The sequence below is a fragment of the Pseudophryne corroboree genome, chromosome 3, assembly GCF_028390025.1.
Source record: "Pseudophryne corroboree isolate aPseCor3 chromosome 3, aPseCor3.hap2, whole genome shotgun sequence".
NCBI lineage: Eukaryota > Metazoa > Chordata > Amphibia > Anura > Myobatrachidae > Pseudophryne > Pseudophryne corroboree.
The window spans coordinates 58,046,985-58,070,673 of record NC_086446.1 but is presented as its reverse complement, the minus strand read 5'-3'; positions in this window follow the sequence as shown (position 1 = coordinate 58,070,673).

Below are 23,689 nucleotides of genomic sequence, written 5' to 3'. Positions count from 1 at the left end.
AATGTGCACTTCCTCTTATAGTGACTGCAGGAGGACACATCACACACAGGACAGTCACTGTGCACTTCCTCTTATACTGACTGCAGGAGGACATATCACACACAGGACAGTCACTGTGCACTTCCCCTTATACTGACTGCAGGAGGACACATCACACACAGGACAGTCACTGTGCACTTCCTCTTATACTGACTGCAGAGGACACATCACACACAGGACTGTCAATGTGCACTTCCTCTTATAGTGACTGCAGGAGGACACATCACACACAGGACAGTCACTGTGCACTTCCTCTTATACTGACTGCAGGAGGACACATCACACACTGGACAGTCACTGTGCACTTCCTCTTATACTGACTGCAGGAGGACACATCACACACAGGACAGTCACTGTGCACTTCCTCTTATACTGCCTGCAGGAGGACATATCACACACAGGACAGTCACTGTGCACTTCCTCTTATACTGACTGCAGGAGGACACATCACACACAGGTCACTGTGCACTTCCTCTTATACTGACTGCAGGAGGACACATCACACACAGGACAGTCACTGTGCACTTCCTCTTATACTGACTGCAGGAGGACACATCACACACAGGACAGTCACTGTGCACTTCCTCTTATACTGACTGCAGGAGGACATATCACACACAGGACAGTCACTGTGCGCTTCCTCTTATACTGACTGCAGGAGGACACATCACACACAGGACAGTCACTGTGCACTTCCTCTTATACTGACTGCAGGAGGATACATCACACACAGGACAGTCACTGTGCACTTCCTCTTATACTGACTGCAGGATGACACATCACACACAGGACAGTCACTGTGCACTTCCTCTTATACTGCCTGCAGGAGGACACATCACACACAGGTCACTGTGCACTTCCTCTTATACTAACTGCAGGAGGACACATCACACACAGGACAGTCACTGTGCACTTCCTCTTATACTGACTGCAGGAGGACACATCACACACAGGTCACTGTGCACTTCCTCTTATACTGACTGCAGGAGGACACATCACACACAGGACAGTCACTGTGCACTTCCTCTTATACTGACTGCAGGAGGACACATCACACACAGGACAGTCACTGTGCACTTCCTCTTATACTGACTGCAGGAGGACACATCACACACAGGACAGTCACTGTGCGCTTCCTCTTATACTGACTGCAGGAGGACACATCACACACAGGACAGTCACTGTGCACTTCCTCTTATACTGACTGCAGGAGGACACATCACACACAGGACAGTCACTGTGCACTTCCTCTTATACTGACTGCAGGAGGACATATCACACACAGGACAGTCACTGTGCGCTTCCTCTTATACTGACTGCAGGAGGACACATCACACACAGGACAGTCACTGTGCACTTCCTCTTATACTGACTGCAGGAGGACACATCACACACAGGACAGTCACTGTGCACTTCCTCTTATACTGACTGCAGGAGAACACATCACACACAGGACAGTCACTGTGCACTTCCTCTTATACTGACTGCAGGAGGATACATCACACACACAGGACAGTCACTGTGCACTTCCTCTTATACTGACTGCAGGAGGACACATCACACACAGGACAGTCACTGTGCACTTCCTCTTATACTGACTGCAGGATGACACATCACACACAGGACAGTCACTGTGCACTTCCTCTTATACTGACTGCAGGAGGACACATCACACACAGGACAGTCACTGTGCACTTCCTCTTATACTGACTGCAAGATGACACATCATCCACAGGACAGTCACTGTGCACTTCCTCTTATACTGACTGCAGGAGGACACATCACACACAGGACAGTCACTGTGCACTTCCTCTTATACTGACTGCAGGAGGACATATCACACACAGGACAGTCACTGTACACTTCCTCTTATACTGACTGCAGGAGGACACATCACACACAGGACAGTCACTGTGCACTTCCTCTTATACTGACTGCAGGAGGACACATCATCCACAGGACAGTCACTGTGCACTTCCTCTTATACTGACTGCAGGAGGACACATCACACACAGGACAGTCACTGTACACTTCTTATACTGACTGCAGGAGGACACATCACACACAGGACAGTCACTGTGCACTTCCTCTTATACTGCCTGCAGGAGGACATATCACACACAGGACAGTCACTGTGCACTTCCTCTTATACTGACTGCAGGAGGACACATCACACACAGGAGAGTCACTGTGCACTTCCTCTTATACTGACTGCAGGAGGACACATCACACACAGGACAGTCACTGTGCACTTCCTCTTATACTGACTGCAGGAGGTCACATCACACACAGGACAGTCACTGTGCACTTCCTCTTATACTGACTGCAGGAGGACACATCACACACAGGACAGTCACTGTGCACTTACTCTTATACTGACTGCAGAGGACACATCACACACAGGACAGTCACTGTGCACTTCCTCTTATACTGACTGCAGGAGGACACATCACATACAGGACAGTCACTGTGCACTTCCTCTTATACTGACTGCAGGAGGACACATCACATACAGGACAGTCACTGTGCACTTCCTCTTATACTGACTGCAGGAGGACACATCACATACAGGACTGTCAATGTGCACTTCCTCTTATAGTGACTGCAGGAGGACACATCACACACAGGACAGTCACTGTGCACTTCCTCTTATACTGACTGCAGGAGGACATATCACACACAGGACAGTCACTGTGCACTTCCTCTTATACTGACTGCAGGAGGACACATCACATACAGGACAGTCACTGTGCACTTCCTCTTATACTGACTGCAGGAGGACACATCACATACAGGACTGTCAATGTGCACTTCCTCTTATAGTGACTGCAGGAGGACACATCACACACAGGACAGTCACTGTGCACTTCCTCTTATACTGACTGCAGGAGGACATATCACACACAGGACAGTCACTGTGCACTTCCCCTTATACTGACTGCAGGAGGACACATCACACACAGGACAGTCACTGTGCACTTCCTCTTATACTGACTGCAGAGGACACATCACACACAGGACTGTCAATGTGCACTTCCTCTTATAGTGACTGCAGGAGGACACATCACACACAGGACAGTCACTGTGCACTTCCTCTTATACTGACTGCAGGAGGACACATCACACACTGGACAGTCACTGTGCACTTCCTCTTATACTGACTGCAGGAGGACACATCACACACAGGACAGTCACTGTGCACTTCCTCTTATACTGCCTGCAGGAGGACATATCACACACAGGACAGTCACTGTGCACTTCCTCTTATACTGACTGCAGGAGGACACATCACACACAGGTCACTGTGCACTTCCTCTTATACTGACTGCAGGAGGACACATCACACACAGGACAGTCACTGTGCACTTCCTCTTATACTGACTGCAGGAGGACACATCACACACAGGACAGTCACTGTGCACTTCCTCTTATACTGACTGCAGGAGGACATATCACACACAGGACAGTCACTGTGCGCTTCCTCTTATACTGACTGCAGGAGGACACATCACACACAGGACAGTCACTGTGCACTTCCTCTTATACTGACTGCAGGAGGATACATCACACACAGGACAGTCACTGTGCACTTCCTCTTATACTGACTGCAGGATGACACATCACACACAGGACAGTCACTGTGCACTTCCTCTTATACTGCCTGCAGGAGGACACATCACACACAGGTCACTGTGCACTTCCTCTTATACTAACTGCAGGAGGACACATCACACACAGGACAGTCACTGTGCACTTCCTCTTATACTGACTGCAGGAGGACACATCACACACAGGTCACTGTGCACTTCCTCTTATACTGACTGCAGGAGGACACATCACACACAGGACAGTCACTGTGCACTTCCTCTTATACTGACTGCAGGAGGACACATCACACACAGGACAGTCACTGTGCACTTCCTCTTATACTGACTGCAGGAGGACACATCACACACAGGACAGTCACTGTGCGCTTCCTCTTATACTGACTGCAGGAGGACACATCACACACAGGACAGTCACTGTGCACTTCCTCTTATACTGACTGCAGGAGGACACATCACACACAGGACAGTCACTGTGCACTTCCTCTTATACTGACTGCAGGAGGACATATCACACACAGGACAGTCACTGTGCGCTTCCTCTTATACTGACTGCAGGAGGACACATCACACACAGGACAGTCACTGTGCACTTCCTCTTATACTGACTGCAGGAGGACACATCACACACAGGACAGTCACTGTGCACTTCCTCTTATACTGACTGCAGGAGAACACATCACACACAGGACAGTCACTGTGCACTTCCTCTTATACTGACTGCAGGAGGATACATCACACACACAGGACAGTCACTGTGCACTTCCTCTTATACTGACTGCAGGAGGACACATCACACACAGGACAGTCACTGTGCACTTCCTCTTATACTGACTGCAGGAGGACACATCACACACAGGACAGTCACTGTGCACTTCCTCTTATACTGACTGCAGGAGGACACATCACACACAGGACAGTCACTGTGCACTTCCTCTTATACTGACTGCAGGATGACACATCACACACAGGACAGTCACTGTGCACTTCCTCTTATACTGACTGCAGGAGGACACATCACACACAGGACAGTCACTGTGCACTTCCTCTTATACTGACTGCAGGAGGACACATCACACACAGGACAGTCACTGTGCACTTCCTCTTATACTGGCAGGAGGAGGACACATCACATACAGGACAGTCACTGTGCACTTCCTCTTATACTGACTGCAGGAGGACACATCACATACAGGACTGTCAATGTGCACTTCCTCTTATAGTGACTGCAGGAGGACACATCACACACAGGACAGTCACTGTGCACTTCCTCTTATACTGACTGCAGGAGGACATATCACACACAGGACAGTCACTGTGCACTTCCTCTTATACTGACTGCAGGAGGACACATCACATACAGGACAGTCACTGTGCACTTCCTCTTATACTGACTGCAGGAGGACACATCACATACAGGACTGTCAATGTGCACTTCCTCTTATAGTGACTGCAGGAGGACACATCACACACAGGACAGTCACTGTGCACTTCCTCTTATACTGACTGCAGGAGGACATATCACACACAGGACAGTCACTGTGCACTTCCCCTTATACTGACTGCAGGAGGACACATCACACACAGGACAGTCACTGTGCACTTCCTCTTATACTGACTGCAGAGGACACATCACACACAGGACTGTCAATGTGCACTTCCTCTTATAGTGACTGCAGGAGGACACATCACACACAGGACAGTCACTGTGCACTTCCTCTTATACTGACTGCAGGAGGACACATCACACACTGGACAGTCACTGTGCACTTCCTCTTATACTGACTGCAGGAGGACACATCACACACAGGACAGTCACTGTGCACTTCCTCTTATACTGCCTGCAGGAGGACATATCACACACAGGACAGTCACTGTGCACTTCCTCTTATACTGACTGCAGGAGGACACATCACACACAGGTCACTGTGCACTTCCTCTTATACTGACTGCAGGAGGACACATCACACACAGGACAGTCACTGTGCACTTCCTCTTATACTGACTGCAGGAGGACACATCACACACAGGACAGTCACTGTGCACTTCCTCTTATACTGACTGCAGGAGGACATATCACACACAGGACAGTCACTGTGCGCTTCCTCTTATACTGACTGCAGGAGGACACATCACACACAGGACAGTCACTGTGCACTTCCTCTTATACTGACTGCAGGAGGATACATCACACACAGGACAGTCACTGTGCACTTCCTCTTATACTGACTGCAGGATGACACATCACACACAGGACAGTCACTGTGCACTTCCTCTTATACTGCCTGCAGGAGGACACATCACACACAGGTCACTGTGCACTTCCTCTTATACTAACTGCAGGAGGACACATCACACACAGGACAGTCACTGTGCACTTCCTCTTATACTGACTGCAGGAGGACACATCACACACAGGTCACTGTGCACTTCCTCTTATACTGACTGCAGGAGGACACATCACACACAGGACAGTCACTGTGCACTTCCTCTTATACTGACTGCAGGAGGACACATCACACACAGGACAGTCACTGTGCACTTCCTCTTATACTGACTGCAGGAGGACACATCACACACAGGACAGTCACTGTGCGCTTCCTCTTATACTGACTGCAGGAGGACACATCACACACAGGACAGTCACTGTGCACTTCCTCTTATACTGACTGCAGGAGGACACATCACACACAGGACAGTCACTGTGCACTTCCTCTTATACTGACTGCAGGAGGACATATCACACACAGGACAGTCACTGTGCGCTTCCTCTTATACTGACTGCAGGAGGACACATCACACACAGGACAGTCACTGTGCACTTCCTCTTATACTGACTGCAGGAGGACACATCACACACAGGACAGTCACTGTGCACTTCCTCTTATACTGACTGCAGGAGAACACATCACACACAGGACAGTCACTGTGCACTTCCTCTTATACTGACTGCAGGAGGATACATCACACACACAGGACAGTCACTGTGCACTTCCTCTTATACTGACTGCAGGAGGACACATCACACACAGGACAGTCACTGTGCACTTCCTCTTATACTGACTGCAGGAGGACACATCACACACAGGACAGTCACTGTGCACTTCCTCTTATACTGACTGCAGGAGGACACATCACACACAGGACAGTCACTGTGCACTTCCTCTTATACTGACTGCAGGATGACACATCACACACAGGACAGTCACTGTGCACTTCCTCTTATACTGACTGCAGGAGGACACATCACACACAGGACAGTCACTGTGCACTTCCTCTTATACTGACTGCAGGAGGACACATCACACACAGGACAGTCACTGTGCACTTCCTCTTATACTGGCAGGAGGAGGACACATCACACACAGGACAGTCACTGTGCACTTCCTCTTATACTGACTGCAGGAGGACACATCACACACAGGACAGTCACTGTGCACTTCCTCTTATACTGACTGCAGGAGGACACATCACATACAGGACAGTCACTGTGCACTTCCTCTTATACTGACTGCAGGAGGACACATCACACACAGGACAGTCACTGTGCACTTCCTCTTATACTGACTGCAGGAGGACACATCACACACAGGACAGTCACTGTGCACTTCCTCTTATACTGACTGCAGGAGGACACATCACACACAGGACAGTCACTGTGCACTTCCTCTTATACTGACTGCAGGAGGTCACATCACACACAGGACAGTCACTGTGCACTTCCTCTTATACTGACTGCAGGAGGACACATCACACACAGGACAGTCACTGTGCACTTCCTCTTATACTGACTGCAGGAGGACACATCACACACAGGACAGTCACTGTGCACTTCCTCTTATACTGACTGCAGGAGGACACATCCCACACAGGACAGTCACTGTGCGCTTCCTCTTATACTGACTGCAGGAGGACACATCACACACAGGATAGTCACTGTGCACTTCCTCTTATACTGACTGCAGGAGGAAACATCACACACAGGACAGTCACTGTGCACTTCCTCTTATACTGACTGCAGGAGGACACATCACATACAGGACAGTCACTGTGCACTTCCTCTTATACTGACTGCAGGAGGACACATCTCACACAGGACAGTCACTGTGCACTTCCTCTTATACTGACTGCAGGAGGACACATCACACACAGGACAGTCACTGTGCACTTCCTCTTATACTGACTGCAAGAGGACACATCACACACAGGACAGTCACTGTGCACTTCCTCTTATACTGACTGCAGGAGGACACATCACACACAGGACAGTCACTGTGCACTTCCTCTTATACTGACTGCAGGAGGACACATCACACACAGGACAGTCACTGTGCACTTCCTCTTATACTGACTGCAGGAGGACACATCACACACAGGACAGTCACTGTGCACTTCCTCTTATACTGACTGCAGGAGGTCACATCACACACAGGACAGTCACTGTGCACTTCCTCTTATACTGACTGCAGGAGGACACATCACACACAGGACAGTCACTGTGCACTTCCTCTTATACTGACTGCAGGAGGACACATCACACACAGGACAGTCACCGTGCACTTCCTCTTATACTGACTGCAGGAGGACACATAACACACAGGACAGTCACCGTGCACTTCCTCTTATACTGACTGCAGGAGGACACATCACACACAGGACAGTCACTGTGCACTTCCTCTTATACTGACTGCAGGAGGACACATCACACACACAGGACAATCACTGTGCATTTCCTCTTATACTGACTGCAGGAGGACACATCACACACAGGACAGTCACTGTGCACTTCCTCTTATACTGACTGCAGGAGGACACATCACACACAGGACAGTCACTGTGCACTTCCTCTTATACTGACTGCAGGAGGACACATCACACACAGGACAGTCACTGTGCACTTCCTCTTATACTGACTGCAGGAGGACACATCACACACAGGACAGTCACTGTGCACTTCCTCTTATACTGACTGCAGGATGACACATCACACACAGGACAGTCACTGTGCACTTCCTCTTATACTGACTGCAGGAGGACACATCACACACAGGACAGTCACTGTGCACTTCCTCTTATACTGACTGCAGGAGGACACATCACACACAGGACAGTCACTGTGCACTTCCTCTTATACTGGCAGGAGGAGGACACATCACACACAGGACAGTCACTGTGCACTTCCTCTTATACTGACTGCAGGAGGACACATCACACACAGGACAGTCACTGTGCACTTCCTCTTATACTGACTGCAGGAGGACACATCACATACAGGACAGTCACTGTGCACTTCCTCTTATACTGACTGCAGGAGGACACATCACATACAGGACAGTCACTGTGCACTTCCTCTTATACTGACTGCAGGAGGACACATCACACACAGGACAGTCACTGTGCACTTCCTCTTATACTGACTGCAGGAGGACACATCACACACAGGACAGTCACTGTGCACTTCCTCTTATACTGACTGCAGGAGGACACATCACACACAGGACAGTCACTGTGCACTTCCTCTTATACTGACTGCAGGAGGTCACATCACACACAGGACAGTCACTGTGCACTTCCTCTTATACTGACTGCAGGAGGACACATCACACACAGGACAGTCACTGTGCACTTCCTCTTATACTGACTGCAGGAGGACACATCACACACAGGACAGTCACTGTGCACTTCCTCTTATACTGACTGCAGGAGGACACATCACACACAGGACAGTCACTGTGCGCTTCCTCTTATACTGACTGCAGGAGGACACATCACACACAGGATAGTCACTGTGCACTTCCTCTTATACTGACTGCAGGAGGAAACATCACACACAGGACAGTCACTGTGCACTTCCTCTTATACTGACTGCAGGAGGACACATCACATACAGGACAGTCACTGTGCACTTCCTCTTATACTGACTGCAGGAGGACACATCTCACACAGGACAGTCACTGTGCACTTCCTCTTATACTGACTGCAGGAGGACACATCACACACAGGACAGTCACTGTGCACTTCCTCTTATACTGACTGCAAGAGGACACATCACACACAGGACAGTCACTGTGCACTTCCTCTTATACTGACTGCAGGAGGACACATCACACACAGGACAGTCACTGTGCACTTCCTCTTATACTGACTGCAGGAGGACACATCACACACAGGACAGTCACTGTGCACTTCCTCTTATACTGACTGCAGGAGGACACATCACACACAGGACAGTCACTGTGCACTTCCTCTTATACTGACTGCAGGAGGTCACATCACACACAGGACAGTCACTGTGCACTTCCTCTTATACTGACTGCAGGAGGACACATCACACACAGGACAGTCACTGTGCACTTCCTCTTATACTGACTGCAGGAGGACACATCACACACAGGACAGTCACCGTGCACTTCCTCTTATACTGACTGCAGGAGGACACATAACACACAGGACAGTCACTGTGCACTTCCTCTTATACTGACTGCAGGAGGACACATCACACACAGGACAGTCACTGTGCACTTCCTCTTATACTGACTGCAGGAGGACACATCACACACACAGGACAATCACTGTGCATTTCCTCTTATACTGACTGCAGGAGGACACATCACACACAGGACAGTCACTGTGCACTTCCTCTTATACTGACTGCAGGAGGACACATCACACACAGGACAATCACTGTGCACTTCCTCTTATACTGACTGCAGGAGGACACATCACACACAGGACAGTCACTGTGCGCTTTATCTTATACTGACTGCAGGAGAACACATCACACACACAGGACAATCATTCTAATCCCTCACCCAAGTGCTAGTCCTTAAGTTAATGCCATCAGAAGGTGTTAGCGGCCAGGGCTAAGCTCTGGAATGCTTGGTAGATTTGGCAGTGCAGCAGCCCTAATTGAAATTGGTGTTTTGGGGGGAATATACCACAAATATGCTGTAATACCCCATTGTCACATGACTCCTAAATGATTGTCACTATCGGTTACAGTGGGCAGTAGGTGTAAATGCTGTGACTTTCATAGGCAGAACTCTGGGAGACAACGGAGTCAGCTGCCGCCGGGCTCCTGCTTTGAAGGGGGGCGCCTCTCCTCCTGTTCCATGTGTTCAGCGACATTAATCAATTAAGTTAATTGACAGCAGCCGGTATCTCTTCCTTAGCTGACTTCCCCACTAGTCACTACACCTTACAAATCACACCCTCTTTATTATAGATACACTGGAAGCAGACACCTTACTGATGAAGCTGTTTGCTCCTATAAAGGAAACATGAGAATTATGTATTATTACTAACTATATGAAGTTATTTCTCAGACAATTACAAGTAACTTCATATACTGTAGTTAGAATTCTCATACTTCCGATGCAAGAGCAGATATCTCCATCAGTAAAGTGCATGTTTCCAGTGTAATAGGTTGTGGGTTCTAACCCTGGATATGACACTTGCAAATTAATAATCAGCATTTTGAGTGACTGAGCAGATGTATGTAGTGTGTGGCTGGACCCCTACATAGATCTGCCTAGTTGCAACGGTTTTGTAGTAGCTTCATATAGTTAGAATCTGCAGACTTGCTATGCAGGAGCAAATATATATATATATATATATACATAGGGGGCACCAACATTTTTCTTGCCTCCGGCCAACTGGGTCAAACTTACGCCACTGGTGACCTCATTATGATGTATAACACAGATCACCTGCTGACTTATCACTTTTTCTTGTCATTAATATCCTGAGTGATTTCTGATATCATTATGACTTACTAACACTGCGGTAATGTTATGTTACTGCCTATAATGGCTGTTTTCTGTTTGTTTATTTCTTTATCTTTCCAGTTGAATCTGAGACGACATCTACAAATAAAAGATTACAAGGTTGGTAAAATGTTTTCTTTGAAAAATTTAATAAGGATCTAAAATGTATCTACATCCTTCAATATCCCATGTGGCACGCCACGAGATGCCTATAACGAGTGAGCCGCCAGGTCCCGTGAGACTCAGCTAGTGCTGTGAGTCTTTATCTTGTGATGTGAGTAGGATGCACCAGGAGACTGTGCTGATTAATGTTATATGTGTCACTTGTACTGTATATCTGTGTGCAACATTGGGTGGTATCTAATTAACCGTGGTTAATTACCGTGGCTAATGGATGGTGACACTGGTGGTGAGACTGTCTCAGACAGTTCCTCCATGGGATTGGGATATCATCTATACAAAACATAACATGCGATTTCCCAATCCTGACTATTGCAGGAGCATTATATACATTGTTTACTGGTTAAAGCTTCTGCACTGGTACTGTATACACGCCTGCACATTCATCATCCGATCACACGATATCAGGGGATCAGGCCAACAATTTTATTGCTGTATACTTGGTTTAGTGCCTAATTTAGACCTGATCATAGATGTGCGAAAAAATGCACATCTACGATCAAAATCTTTGTGGGGATGCCCAGGGCAAGTACGCCCCACATGCCGGATCTAGCCGCACCCACGTAGACATGTGAAAGCATCGCACAGTAGCGATGCTTTTGCACCTGCTGGGTAGCCCTCTGCCTATGCAACTTATCTGTATAGGGTCGCAGCGGCTGCGTGTGATGTCATGTAACCACCGCGGCCCGCCCCGACCCGCAAACATTCCAGATATGCCTCTGTTTACTGTACTACACCCCCCCATACCCAACACCGCCACATCATCATCCCAACATCGTCCTAATAGCACCGACATGCCCCAGACTGGCCCACGACCACCTCTGCCTGTCAATTAGGCAGAGGTAATTGCACAAGGGAGATACCATCACATCTTACTGTGTGTGCATGCACAGTGCGGATTCTGCGTGTGCGCACACTTCACCGGCCTGCTGCCTGCAAACGCTGCCGCTGCAGTTATCCAGATATGAATTAGGCCCTTAATTCTATCTGCCCATTTTACATCTGCCCCTGTAATGAGAGTAAATGCATTTAAATACTTTTTTTTTAATATTTTTTTTTAAAAAGAGATGGCACACTTTAAAGCAAATTAAAGAAAAATATATTAGGGAGGTGGAGCATATCGCAACCGGTGTGGAGGAGCTGCAGGTGTTGCTATGGTGCATGCAGAGTAACCGGTATACCCTGTGGCTCCTCCTCACCTATTGCGGTATACTCCACCTCCCTAATAATATATATTTTTTTCTTTTATTTGCTTTAAAGAGTGCCATCTCTTTTATAAAAAGAAAAAAAAAACGTTTTACATTTTTTTTAATGCATTCACTGTCATTTTCTGTATAATATTGTTATCCTATTCTTCTATTAAATGTAACCCTACCCTCAATACCTTGAACGAGAGCTGTCTATGTATTCTATTAAGGGATGGTTACCTAATAGCTGTGCCTCCACTCAAGCTATGTGTAGTATTTAACTACCGTTAAGGCTTGCTTGAGTAAGCCTGATCTCTATCCTTAGGGGATGATTCCCTTATATCATAGATATATTATCTAATATACCTGTCTCTTTCTTCCTGGATCTTCAGATCAACTTCCAGACGGACCAGACACACATGGAAAGTATAACACTTTAATGACCAGTACCAAATGGATTAAGTATACAATAACATTTCATCAATTACACATTCCCCTTTAAGTCATTAATCCATGCTAACCCCCGGTCAATTAGGCCTATACACAGTACCTGCATGCAATACAACAAATCCTTTTTCTTTTCAAGACACCCTTAGGTGTTAGAGTGACCCGGGTACTCTTAATATGATAGTGCACTATAAGGGCCCATAAACTTCCTAAAAATAACAGCAGTTAATACAGAATGTCTGACACTATGTTTTAGTATCAACTATCAGTTCTCCCTTCAGTTAAAGAGAAAGATGTTTGGCTCAGTCTACTTATGGTAGCGATTACTTTCTCCTATAAGGTTACTTATAGTTCCTCCTTGGCAGATAACAGAAAGTATCTATTTAGCTCATAGATAGTAACATCAACAGTTGATTACCAAGGAATCTGTATCCTTTCCTCAGTAAAAATGTTACCGTAGTTGTCCAGTATTAAACTAAACTCCTAAGAAGCTGGTATGATAAACCTTTGTTATGCTGCGTCCTTGTGTCCATTTGAAGTAGCTGATGCTTTCTATATTTCAGAGCATATATAGCTTTTCGATTCCTGTATGCCTCAAATTATTGTTGTCTCTTAGGATGAGTCTATATTAAATATATCTGCAAGAGATGGTTTCTCTTATCATAGTCACAGCGAGCTCAAATCCTTTAACTTTAAAACTAATAGTCTCTTACGTGTCAGTCCTTCTTACGGGTTCACGAATATACATATAACACAGTTGTATTAAAGTGCCACAAGCTAGTCCTTGAATCGGGATGATATTCTAATCCTTTGTGGCTAAGAGGCTTTAACATCCATCCAATGTCACTGTAGTATGGCTACCTTTAATGTCCTTGCCTCTAATTCTGCTAATTCAGGGGCATAAATACACACATTAGGTGGCAGCTTTAGGGTGTTACTTTCTATTTAGCGCTGCGGAACAATGTCTCTGGCTCTCCTTTGACTGATGTGATGCTGATATATGGGGGAGCTTTAAAACTATTTATGAAGCGTTAAACAGTTCAAGTTTCACTCCACTCCTCCTGTTACATATATATACCCAGTGCTTTCTACCTTCTCCTTAGCACTATGATTAAGCCATACATGGAACTGTAATTATAGGTCACTCTGACTACTGTGACCCATTACTATCCTCCTGCTTAATAGCCATTATTGCGGCCTAGCCTTGGAGTCCTTAGTCCCAATATGAAATTGACTATGTACAATAGTCACCTATGGCTTGCTGTGCTTAGTGTAGGGGTAATATAAATGGCTGGATTATGCACTCACACTTCTACGATCTAGTGATGCTGCTGCAGGCTGCTCCCCCGACTCCTCCCTTACACTTACAGCCACACAGAATGGAGCCTCTGCTGCTGGTCCTGGCTTCTTTGTTGTGGCTGTCAGAGTCTGTGCCGGTAATAGGTAGGAAGGAACCCTCTCTGTCTCCCTGTCATAGGTGCGCCCTTCCAATACTGCTGGGTGAGTTGACTAGCGCTGATGCCGGGTTCTATGAACAGTGCTGAGTCTCAATGCTGCTGTCACCACCTTTACAGTAAGGAAGCCCTGTTCTGGCTACACACACTAAGCCCCCTCCGGCCGCCGCAATGTATACCGCTCAGCTCTAATGCGAGCGACGGCCGGAGCAGCAAAAAACTATGTCCTCTCACCAAGGGATATGCAGTCTCTCCCTCAGCTACACTCACAGCACCTCTCCACCCCTCTCTAGTAGTCACATGACCCACTCTGAGGTGATGCCCCGCCCACTGGCAATCACCCCACTAGGTGATTGACAGTTAGGAGCACAAGGACATTAACCCTTTAGATACACTGTGAAACCATAAAATAAGCCTTCATTGTATTCACCACTACATTTACATCAATGTACATACAATTACATATATGTGAACTGTATTATTTACCTCAAAACATGCATACAGTATTACAACATCCATTAACTTTTATATGAATAATATATATGCTTATACTCCATTTTAGTCACCATATTATAACTACCTCAGTATAAGTGTTGTTTAAACCCTAAATCAGGGTTACATTTCTCCCCCTGGTGCATTGTCACTGTTTAACATCTTTAGGTGCCAATGCACCATCTACCTTACTCACTATGCTAAAATAGTATATATTCATTCACATCCATTAGCAAGCCACCTCATCTCAACCATTTTAACTGTTGGCCAAATAGGGAGGGATGGAACTACATAGCCTTCATGCCTCCCAGGGATAGTGTTCTCTGATCGTGCTGGTTTCCCTTGCTCTTCTACACCTGATTTATTGACTTCTTTTAGTACTGGACTTCGGATGGAAGATTTAAGAGATTGTGCTAGGGTAAAGTTATCATGTACCTCACTACGATTGTCACTGAGACTAGTTTCTTTCTCTGACGAAGCTTCTAAAGTTATCAAGTCTTTAGCATCTGAATTTTCCGTTTCTTGATCCTGGGACTGATTTACTCTACCATTGAATCTCGAGAGAGGTCGGTAATGTAAGGTTGTAGAAGGATGACATGGAGCTGGATCTCTCCCTTGCCTTTGTTCTGAATATGCACTTCCTTCATCAACCGCTTTTTCTCGTGGTTGATAACAATAACTGTATGATCCTTGTCGGTTTGGAGCAAATCGACTCCCTTTCACTGGTACTCCACCAATGCCAGTCACATTTGCTGCATGTACACCCTTTTCCCCTTCCAACACTTCAAATTCTACTTTCTCTCCATCTCCTACACTGTACAACAGTTTTAGGGGGTTATTCTTCGTTATGGATGTCCAATGTACAAATATGTCTTCTCCGGTGTCATGCCTTTTAATGAAGCCATAGCCTTTCTTCACATGGAACCATATTACTGTGCCAGTCATTTTAAGAGACATATACTGTGTCCCTTTACTATCAACTTTATTCATAGAAGATTGTCTCAGAAATATACCATCCACTACCTCAGTCTGTAATGCTATGTCCTTAGTATCCGGTCGCATAGAAAATTCATGGATACGGTCTTCAGGACAGTTGTTTAGGAAGTTGGCATCCTTGAGTATTTTATTCTCAGATTCTAGCTGAGACAGTCTTTCTTTCATTTCATTCAGACAAATATGATCCTCCTTTTCAGTTTCTTTACCCACTTCCAATAATTCAGACAACTCAGTTATTTTTGATTCCAGAGAATGAATATTGTCTTCCTGCTGCTGGTACATTATCAACTTTTGTTGCTCCTGATCCACTCTGGTTTGTCTTTCATCAGATGCCATGGTTTCCATCTCTCTCTGTATAAACCAAAGTTCTCTTTCAAGCTCTTTGTTCCTCTCATCAATTTTGGTGTTAAACATCTGTTCTTCTTTTAGCTTCCATCGGGTTTCATCTAGAACCTCCAACAACTGATAAATATGTTTAGACCTGTCCAGTGCTATATGTCTTATCACCTCTATCGGGGTCTGTAGATCCACTGGGCTATCTCTTCTTGTTGGTTCCTCAATGGAAGTTGGAAACAGGGAAAGCAGGTCCTTCTGTTGATCTTTTGGAAGAGCTAATACTAATTGTCCATGTTTCTTATAATCCTCAGCTATTTGCTTTAGCACAGTTTCTAATCTCTGTATACCTACATCTATCTTCACTTCCCCTGGAACTCTCTCTTTCAGTGGTAGAACATTCTTATCTCCTTTCATTCCATAATCCATGTTAGCGACCAAAGTATGAGCAAGGTTGTCACTAACACCTCCCTCACTATCCTTTAGGTGGGGATCAAGTCTGACTTTCTTGTCCTTTGATTTTTTCTTTCTCTTCTCCAACTCTACAGGGACATCTAATATTTTTTCATTTTTCACACCTAGGTTATTTACAAAAGTTCCCACAAACTTGCATGTCACCTCTTCCTTTAAGCCTGGTCCCTTATGGTACTCTTGTTTGTCCATACTTTTACATTCTCTATTGGCTTCAACTCTCCCAACTGATACAGCAATGGCTTTATGTCCAACCTTCTCCCTGTTCCTTTGCTTCTTTCCCATATTTGTATTTTATTTTTAGGGATGTGAGGACTTTATCAATAATAATTAATGGCAGCTGACACCTGTGGTGTAACAGGGCCTGAGTGTAACTTCTATCTCACGCGGTGCCTCCAAATGTAACCCTACCCTCAATACCTTGAACGAGAGCTGTCTATGTATTCTATTAAGGGATGGTTACCTAATAGCTGTGCCTCCACTCAAGCTATGTGTAGTATTTAACTACCGTTAAGGCTTGCTTGAGTAAGCCTGATCTCTATCCTTAGGGAATGATTCCCTTATATCATAGATATATTATCTAATATACCTGTCTCTTTCTTCCTGGATCTTCAGATCAACTTCCAGACGGACCAGACACACATGGAAAGTATAACACTTTAATGACCAGTACCAAATGGATTAAGTATACAATAACATTTCATCAATTACACATTCCCCTTTAAGTCATTAATCCATGCTAACCCCCGGTCAATTAGGCCTATACACAGTACCTGCATGCAATACAACAAATCCTTTTTCTTTTCAAGACACCCTTAGGTGTTAGAGTGACCCGGGTACTCTTAATATGATAGTGCACTATAAGGGCCCATAAACTTCCTAAAAATAACAGCAGTTAATACAGAATGTCTGACACTATGTTTTAGTATCAACTATCAGTTCTCCCTTCAGTTAAAGAGAAAGATGTTTAGCTCAGTCTACTTATGGTAGCGATTACTTTCTCCTATAAGGTTACTTATAGTTCCTCCTTGGCAGATAACAGAAAGTATCTATTTAGCTCATAGATAGTAACATCAACAGTTGATTACCAAGGAATCTGTATCCTTTCCTCAGTAAAAATGTTACCGTAGTTGTCCAGTATTAAACTAAACTCCTAAGAAGCTGGTATGATAAACCTTTGTTATGCTGCGTCCTTGTGTCCATTTGAAGTAGCTGATGCTTTCTATATTTCAGAGCATATATAGCTTTTCGATTCCTGTATGCCTCAAATTATTGTTGTCTCTTAGGATGAGTCTATATTAAATATATCTGCAAGAGATGGTTTCTCTTATCATAGTCACAGCGAGCTCAAATCCTTTAACTTTAAAACTAATAGTCTCTTACGTGTCAGTCCTTCTTACGGGTTCACGAATATACATATAACACAGTTGTATTAAAGTGCCACAAGCTAGTCCTTGAATCGGGATGATATTCTAATCCTTTGTGGCTAAGAGGCTTTAACATCCATCCAATGTCACTGTAGTATGGCTACCTTTAATGTCCTTGCCTCTAATTCTGCTAATTCAGGGGCATAAATACACACATTAGGTGGCAGCTTTAGGGTGTTACTTTCTATTTAGCGCTGCGGAACAATGTCTCTGGCTCTCCTTTGACTGATGTGATGCTGATATATGGGGGAGCTTTAAAACTATTTATGAAGCGTTAAACAGTTCAAGTTTCACTCCACTCCTCCTGTTACATATATATACCCAGTGCTTTCTACCTTCTCCTTAGCACTATGATTAAGCCATACATGGAACTGTAATTATAGGTCACTCTGACTACTGTGACCCATTACTATCCTCCTGCTTAATAGCCATTATTGCGGCCTAGCCTTGGAGTCCTTAGTCCCAATATGAAATTGACTATGTACAATAGTCACCTATGGCTTGCTGTGCTTAGTGTAGGGGTAATATAAATGGCTGGATTATGCACTCACACTTCTACGATCTAGTGATGCTGCTGCAGGCTGCTCCCCCGACTCCTCCCTTACACTTACAGCCACACAGAATGGAGCCTCTGCTGCTGGTCCTGGCTTCTTTGTTGTGGCTGTCAGAGTCTGTGCCGGTAATAGGTAGGAAGGAACCCTCTCTGTCTCCCTGTCATAGGTGCGCCCTTCCAATACTGCTGGGTGAGTTGACTAGCGCTGATGCCGGGTTCTATGAACAGTGCTGAGTCTCAATGCTGCTGTCACCACCTTTACAGTAAGGAAGCCCTGTTCTGGCTACACACACTAAGCCCCCTCCGGCCGCCGCAATGTATACCGCTCAGCTCTAATGCGAGCGACGGCCGGAGCAGCAAAAAACTATGTCCTCTCACCAAGGGATATGCAGTCTCTCCCTCAGCTACACTCACAGCACCTCTCCACCCCTCTCTAGTAGTCACATGACCCACTCTGAGGTGATGCCCCGCCCACTGGCAATCACCCCACTAGGTGATTGACAGTTAGGAGCACAAGGACATTAACCCTTTAGATACACTGTGAAACCATAAAATAAGCCTTCATTGTATTCACCACTACATTTACATCAATGTACATACAATTACATATATGTGAACTGTATTATTTACCTCAAAACATGCATACAGTATTACAACATCCATTAACTTTTATATGAATAATATATATGCTTATACTCCATTTTAGTCACCATATTATAACTACCTCAGTATAAGTGTTGTTTAAACCCTAAATCAGGGTTACATTTATAAGATATTTTATTATATCTGTCTGCATATTAAGTGCACCATCCTTCCAGTGGCGGATCTTGTCACGGGCAAGCAGGACTTTTGCCCGTGGCGCTGCCTTCCGGCTGGCGCTGGTGCCATCCGGAGGGCGCTGGCGCCATCCGGAGGGCGCTGCACCGTGGCAAGATCCGCCAGTGCTGCCCGCTGTGTCCCCCGTCCGCTGCCCGCTGCCGTCCCCTGTGAAGGGAACTAGACGCTAAGCGTCTAGTTTCCCTTCGTGGAGAGTAACTTTGCTGAGCGGTGCACGATGACGTCATCGCGCACCACACAGCAAAGGTCCTCTCCACGAAGGGAACTAGACGCATAGCGTCTAGTTTCCCTTCGTGGAGAGGACCTTTTGCTGTGCGGTGCGCGATGACGCCATCGCGCATCGCTCAGCATTCAAGCGGCGCTAGAATGTACAGGGGGCGTAGCTGACCACGCCCCCTGTATTAGGCCACGCCCCCTTTCCTGCCCGGGGCGCTCTGCGCCCTTGAACCGGCCCTGCATCCTTCCACCATCTTGGTTTCACTGAGCAGCGCCACCCTTATGACTCAACCACACCTATTTCTATCAAACAATTCAGGTTTCACTGAGGAAGCCAAGTGTCATTTGAGGCCTGCTTACACTCAGAGAAGCACCTGAGCAAACCCCCCACACACACTTTGTATCTGCGCATGTGAACTGCCATATTGTCACTGTGTAAGAAGAACATGGTGGAGGATGGGCATCCTTCTTTTTGCTCATGAGACCGTGTTTAGCCACTTGTGACTGTTGTTCAAGAATCCTGAACCACTACACTGTACCAAGATGACAGTCCCCGGCTGATGAGCTGTGTACAGCCCTGCTCTGCTACAAGCTCCGCTCCATCCCTCATCCAAGCAGTGTATCAGTGAGTACAGCTGTACAATCATATGAGCCAATAAACCACAATGTCTGGTCTATGACATAGGACTAGTCATTGCCTACATTACAACAGCTAGTGTATACAGTACTCTGCAGTGTGTGCAGTGCACATGGGTCCCTGGGTCCAGGGGGGGCACACTGCACATGCTGCACCCATTTCTTAGTATTTACGTCTCTGGAGTACAGTGTCAGTGGCAAAGATGCTGCAAAAGCACTGGGAAAATGGTGCAGCAGCCATATTCCCAGCAATTTCCCTTCTGTGCATGCGCAGAACACCATACAGCACTAGAATCTATTGACCAAAACAAAGAATAATAGTTCCTGCGCACTTATCCTCAAGGTTATGTTAACACTCAGAATTAGGTGTCAGAATTGTCCATTCAGACACAATTAAATTAAATCCAGATAGTCACTTCAATAGAATAAATACATTGCAGTCAATGTCTTATCTCTTTTCCTCCTGGTTTCCTCCAATCTTTGCATTTATCAATACACTTGTAATCAGACGTCTCCACTTTTGTCAAATAGTCCTCAATTGGTGTACATGAAAGACAAGCAGTAGGAGAACATAAGGGGTAATTCCATGTTGATTGCAGCAGGAATTTTGTTAGCAGTTGGGCAAAACCATGTTCACTGCAGGGGGGGCAGATATAACATGTGCAGAGAGAGTTAGATTTGGGTGTGATGAGTTCAATCTGCAATCTAAATTGTAGTGTAAAAATAAAGCAGCCAGTATTTACCCTGCACAGAAACAAAATAACCCACCCTAATCTAACTCTCTGTGCACATGTTATAGCTGCTTCTCCTGCAGTGCACATGGTTTTCCCCAACTGCTAACAAAATTCCTGCTGCGATCAACTTGGAATTACCCCCATAGTGTATACCATACACATTTAATGTTTAAAATTCACATGTTTCATCAATATGTGTACCAGAAATGACCTTCAAGTGAAGGTACAGTAAATGCATATAAGTGCTATTTTTATGGCTTCCCCTATTAAGCTGTTCCTCCTCAAGGTCCAAGGCAGCAGCGATCAGTCAACACCAAGGTGGTTCAACCTCTATGGGGTCTTTATCAACGTGTAAGTGTGTGTGTGAGGGACCCGGTATTTATAGTAAAATAAGAGCACACCCACTTCCTGTTGCAGGTGGATGGTGTTACACAATCATTATTGGTTACAATCATATAGAGAGCTTAATAACAACTTTAAAACACATTATTGAACTCCCAAAGTTGAATACTGCGAATACAGAAGAAATACAAAAGTCATAAAACTTCCCTTAATAGGTAAAAACAACTCTGTAACCACCCGTTCCGCCGGAGGTGACATGCATTCCTGTACATCGCAATGATAGAAGTACTTAACAAGAAGCAGCTCCATGACCGTCATGCATTCCATTACTGGAACGTATGACATCACTTCCAGTTCCACCGGAGATATCATTGCTGCACTCTCCGCCACACTTTTGATGCTAAACATAGTAATCCAAAACTGGAGTGCTTGATGTCACTTCCCTTCTTAGAGGAAGTGATATCTAAGGACTGTGAAACAATCTATGTATTACATAACATGAGACACATGCCACTTCCGTACTGGAAATGTGGATAATGTTATGCAATCCCATTAATGTATAAAAAATTCATATATATATCCCTCCAAAGGCGGCACTCAAAGGTTAAAAAAAAATGACACAAGTCGGCTGTTTTAAGGCCACGTTTCAGCGCCATTCAGCGCTTTTATCAAGCCAATTATATTTGTAATTGGCTTGATAAAAGCGCTGAGCGGCGCTGAAACGTTGCCTTAAAACAGCCGACTTGTGTCATTTTTTTTTAACCTTTGAGTGCCGCCTTTGGAGGGATATATTACGTGGAGCCGTGCAAGCTTACATGTGGAAGGCAATGGGTGCAGTATGTGATTTATGTCAGCGGAGTGCCGGAGTTGGAGGAATATATATATATATAAAGATTTGATTAAAATGTACACAATAAAAACTAACTTTAAAAATGGGCTACAAATATAAAAACAAACATTAAATCTTAAAAAAAAACGGGTTATATATAATATACCCTACTAATAAATGAATGGTCCCTATTCATGGAACCATAAAAGGAAACTTTAATAGTAAAAGAGACAACTATTGTGAGAAAAGGTGGGGTATGTGGAAGAAGGGCTATACAGAATTTAAAAAAAAAAATTGAAGTCTGCATTAATTTACAAATTAGAATCCATTTCATTTATCTTAGAGAACAATTTCTTTTGGTTTAATAATCAGTATTATATCCCCCCAAAAAAGGAACGGCTATGGGCACCAAATTTGCTCCTGCATATGCATATATATTTATGGGGTGGTGGGAAGACCAAGTGATATGGGAAAATAACCCTTATAAAGAAAATATCCCTTTATGGATCCGTTTCATTGACAACATTTTTTTTGTTTCAGGTAATAGAGGAAGTTTAGAGGAATTTTGCACAATATTATATACTAATTCTTTTTATATCCAGTTAACTTTTAACATAAATCTTTCAGAAATTAACTTCTTGGATCTCATAATCTATAGGTACGTCAGAAACTTTAGTAACATGTAATTTTTCGAAGCCCACAGATAGCAACTTATATATTCATGTCACCGGCCATCATCACCCCAGATGGCTTCAGAATATTCTTAAAGGACAGATTCAAATAATGCACAGGAACTGCACAAAGAGGTGTTTAATGAACAAATAGATGGTATGAAGGAAAAACTTTTGTCTAAAGGTTATGATAAATTGAAAATTGAAAAGACAAATTTAGAGAAACACCACAAGAAGCGCTCCTAAATTATAAAGTAAGATCTAATTACAAGAATAAACCAATGGTTTCCTTCATCACAACTTTTAATAATGAATATAAAAAGGTTAAACATATTATAAGAAAAAATAGAGCGTTTCTACCCTCTTTGCTAGGGTCTTTTTTTTGCTAGACCCTAGCAAAGAGGGTAGAAATGCGTTGATGGACTGCTGGCATCAGGACTCTGTTCCAACTAGCGGGACTTACCTTCAGCTGCT